This window comes from Acinonyx jubatus, chromosome B4 (genome assembly GCF_027475565.1).
Source record: "Acinonyx jubatus isolate Ajub_Pintada_27869175 chromosome B4, VMU_Ajub_asm_v1.0, whole genome shotgun sequence".
Taxonomy (NCBI): domain Eukaryota; kingdom Metazoa; phylum Chordata; class Mammalia; order Carnivora; family Felidae; genus Acinonyx; species Acinonyx jubatus.
In genome coordinates, this window is record NC_069387.1 from 5447098 (window position 1) to 5451843 (window position 4746).

A 4746-nucleotide genomic window follows, 5' to 3' on the forward strand; every position below is an offset into this window, starting at 1 on the left:
AAATCAAGAGTCCCACACCCAACCAACTGAGCCAGCCAGGCACCCCTATTTCACTTCTTGATATGCCCACATTCTACCAACACTTGCTCCCTTTGGGTTACTGATGAGGGAAGAAGGACTGAGAAGAAAAGACACTCTGGGCTGTTGGTCTTTCCCCTTCCTTCTATGTCATTATTTTTAGCGTATGTGGCGACTGGAGGGAAGAAAGATGATGTTCAAGCTCCTTGGTCGTTGCCCTTTTCTAGAAGCACAGCCTTCTGTGTGCAGTCAAAGTAGTTCAAGGTCAAACAAAGCATGGTCTCCTGGGGCTCTTCTCTCACTTACCCAGCTGCAGGCATAACACACTTTCTGTGCACTCGCTTTGAACCTCCCTGAACTCCCATGCGTGATGGCATCGGTTGGAAGATAAAATTGTGAGAATTTCAAGATGGTGACAACAGAGCTTTAAACCAAGGGCAGGTCCTTCTGAGCACAGAGCCCTGGGTGACTGCACAGTTTATAGGACTCCTATTCTTCAAGGATTTTCTTAAGACTCCCCTCCCCACTCTTTACCCCCAAGGTCTTGAAGCCCCAGCAGAGCTCCAGTGATATCTTTGTTGCCATTAAGTGCGTATTTCTCTGCATAACTTGGAGTTCCTCCAGATTCTGGTAATGCTGAAGGCATGTGTGGTTTATTTTCACTCCTTGATGATCTTGTTTTGGGGAGGTCGTATGGAGAGTTTTAAACTCAAGTGGCTGCTCTTATAGTACAGATTAGGACGTGTGTGCGTTTGATGCTATTGTGAAAATTTTCTCTTTCCACAACAAAGGACTGTTTAATCAAAACCATTATTATTATTATTTTTGGACTGGGTGACACATTCAGAAAGATCAAACATAAAAGGTTAAAGGTATATTCAAAATTTGATTTTCTAATTATTTACTGTGGTTACGTAGAAATAATAATTGCTTTTTAAAAACCTATCTATGTACCTCCAGACCTTGTTAAATCCACTTACTAGCTCTTAATACCTCATCTGCAGTTTTGTTTTGTTTTGGCATTTTACATAAACCAATTACGTACTCAGAGAATGATGACCGTTTTCCTTCTTTCTTTCCAATTCTATCCTTTCTCCATTTTTCTTGATTTACTGCTGTTAGGCCCTCTGGTACAGCATTGACTAGAAGTGATGACAGTGGGAATTTTCATCATTCCTCAGGTCAGAAGGAAAGTGTGTACTTTTTTTTTTTGTTTAACCAATACTGTTTTTTTGTAGTCGCTTTTTAAACATAAAAGCAAAGAGCTTCTATTCTTAGGTTTTTAATTGACGAATGTATGTTGAGTTTCATGCCTTTTCTGTGTTTATTGAGATGTCACATGATTCTGACTGACTGGTTTTTGAATGTTACATACATCCAGCATTCCTGGGATGAGCCTAACTTGGCTATAATGTATTAATTTCTCTCTATATTGTTCGATTTGGTTTACCCTTCTTTTGTTTACACTTTTATGTCTGTGTTCATGAGTAAGAATGGTCTGAAAGTTTCCATTCTTGTAATATTCTTAAGAGGTTTGGGATCATCATCAAAAAACCAAGTTTGAGGGGCACCTGGTGGCTCAGTCGGTTAAGCGTCCGACTCTCGGTTTCGGCTAAGGTCATGATCTCACAGTTTCGTGAGTTCGAGCCCCGTGTTGGGCTGTGCGCTGACAGTGTGGAGCCTGCTTGGGATTCTTTCTCTCTCTCCCTCTCTCTCTGCCCCTCCCCTATTCACGCTGTCTCTGTCTCTAAATAAATAAATAAATAAAAAATTTAAGACCCCACAAATTTTAGATTGCTTTTTTTCCTTCTTGGAAAGAGTTTGTGTAAGAGTTACATTATTTCTGTTTTGAGTGTTTATTGGAATGCCCAGTGAATTCATCCGGACCAGGACTTTTTTTGGGGGGGGGGGGTTAAGTTATGGATTCAATTGCTTTCATAGTAACATGACTATATTTTCTACTTTATTGTGACAGTTTGAGTAAGTTTTATTTCTCTGGTAATCTGACCATCCATCTAACCTTTCATAGGGTTGTTTATAATACCTTCATAGGGTATTTTACACTTGATCTTAGCCAAAAGGCTAAGGAGCGATTTGTAGTAGTATATTTTTAATACATGTAGGATTGGCAGTGCTATTGCTTTTTTATTCCTGACTTTGTATATACGTGCTTTCCCTAAGCACTTTAAAGGTACCATTCTGTTGTCTTCTGTTGAGAAGTCTGTGGACATTTTATTTTAGGTCTTTTTAATATAATATGCCTTTTTTCCTCTTGTTGTGTTCAAGATATCCCTTTTGTCTTTGACTTTCAATAGTTTTATTATGATGTGCCTGGGGGTGGGTTTCTTTTGTTTGTTTATCCTGCTGGAATTCTTAGGGTTTTCTGACTTTGCGATTTGATCTTCACCATTTTTGGAAATTGCTCAGCCATTATTTCTTTCATATCACTTTCCCCTTATTCTCTTCTATCCTTCTAGACTTTCATAAGCACATACCCTAGACATTCTCAGCGTGTACTCTATTGCTGTTAGCTGCTCTGTTGTGCTTTCCATGTTTTTGCTGCTCGGTGCCTTATTATTATGCTTTATCTTCCCCCCTGTATATTTTAGTTTTCTAATTTTCTCTTGAACTTGTCCATAGCACTCTTAATTTTGGATACCGTATTTTCAGTTCTAGAACTTCCATTGGATCTTTTTAATTTGGGGGCCAAGATGGCAGAGCAGCATGGAAATCCTTGGCTTTTCCCGTCCCTGAAATACAGCTAGATCAGCACCAAACCATCTTACACACCTAGGAAACTGATCTGAGGATTGACACAACAATGTGCATAACTTGGGCCACAGAACTTGGCAGGTAAGTGGCGTGGAGAGGTGAACTGGGGGAGAGAGAGGCCATGGAGGGTAAGCAGCTGTTTTTATGGAGAGAGGACAGAGAAAGGGGGGAGAGTGCAGCAAAGCACTCCCCCCAAAAGTAGCTGGAAAGAAAGAGAAAGAGTGGAAACACAAGGGACTGAACAAGAAATCTGTTCCCCAAAACCATTAATGGGGAGAAAGAAGAGGGTTTCAATACCATTAGGATTCTATAAACGGTGGACTGCAGAGTCAGAAATTCCAGAGACCAGTACGTGGTGGTGCTCTGGTGGGAAGGAAGGGCAAATCCCCAGGAACAGTCAGTGAGGTGTGAGGGGTCCGTGGGCCACACGGGGAGAAGCAGTTCCCCTGCTTGGAGGGTATTTGGTAGAGGCTACACAGCCTCTCCACAGGCAAAGGTCCCAGTGGACCCTAAAGAACTGCCACGTTTGCTGGTTCTTTTTAAAAGAAATAATTTCCATTTCTCTGCTGAATTGTTCAGTCTTGTATTTTATCTCCTTGAGCATATGAAGCATTTAACTGTTCGTGCTTGTTCACTGGAGCCCCTGGGTCTTTCTTTCACTGTTTATTGCTCAATGGTCCAGAACGATTTAGACTTGTCTTAGGGAATAACACATGACATTTCCTTTTCATTTCCAAGACTCCGGGTCTGTTTTATCTGTGGTGACAAGGCCATGCTGGCAGTGCAGTGAACATGGCCTGTGCTAGGAGCGAGGCATTGCATTTAAGAAGTTGGGGGTGACTTAGAGTGGAGAAATAGATCCAGTGTGTGGAGAGAAGAGGAAGTAAAGCTTAACCACTCTTAGAAGTCGACATCAGGTGGCTTGTATTTCTGGCCACTGGCTGAGTCCTTTACACCCACACAACTTCAGAAATCAGCATGTCAGATGCATAAGTTGAGAGGGTCACAGAATGTGACTATTGACAGATTTTTAATCTACTTTATTTTTTATTTGAGAGCGAGAGAGAGAGAGAATAGGGGAGGGGCAGAAGGAGAGAGAGAATCTCAAGCCAGCTGCACCTTCATCGCAGAGCCCAACATGGAGCTCAAGTCCATGATGCTGGAATCATGACCTAAGCCGAAATCTAGAGTAGGATGCTCAGCCAACTGAGCCACCCAAGTGCTCCTGACCTACTTTTAAAAAAGAATGGATGTTTAGAGATTTGGGAACATGGGACAAGGGGCCCATGGTTTAGCCCCTCATACGCTATGACCAGGCAAGTTGCTTTCCTTCTCTGTGTGTCAGGACTGTCATCTCCAGAGGAGATAACAATTCCTACTTTTTCCTATTTCATACGAAAAGTACAGTACAGCTGATATTACTTATGATGCCACCACTAAAGTAACATTTTTGAAGTGACAGTTTGATTGTGTCATCCCAGTGATCAAAGTCCTTCCATGGTTCCTGTGGCTCTTGGGCTTGGTGACAACCTTGCTCAGCACAGCTCACTGTTCATCAGGTGGCCTGGCCCTTGGCCGCCTTCTTGGCCTCATCTTAGACCACTTACTTCTCCGGTCATACTGACTTTCTGAAGCTCCCTTGACCTGGCCATGATCCTTTCCCTTGGAACTTCCCTTGCACTTGCTGTTTCCATCTGCCTCGTAAGTGTCCCTCTTCCCCCTGCTGGCCAACTTCTGATGCATCTGCTGTCATGTCCTCAGGGCCATCTTCCCAGCCTGAGACCAGCTCAAATCCCTGTGACATGCACTCATTAGACCGCACCTCTCTCTCCCAGGGGGCTCCCAAAGTTGCAGTTCTGCATTTATTGGTGTGATTATTTCCTTCATGTCTGCTCTCTTGCTAGAAGTCAGCCCCCGGGGCAGGCATGGTGCCTGTGTTTGCTCATCACTCTTAGC

The 4746-nt window shown here is 42.9% G+C and overlaps 1 long non-coding RNA gene across 1 annotated transcript; it reads left to right on the forward strand.

Annotated features, from left to right (window-relative positions):
- The first annotated feature begins 297 nt into the window (after positions 1–297).
- On the forward strand, positions 298–2875 carry LOC128316271 (uncharacterized). The gene is made up of 2 exons (XR_008299892.1): positions 298–1199; positions 2689–2875. It is a non-coding gene; the product is annotated as an uncharacterized LOC128316271 (long non-coding RNA).
- Positions 2876–4746: the final 1871 nt, after the last annotated feature.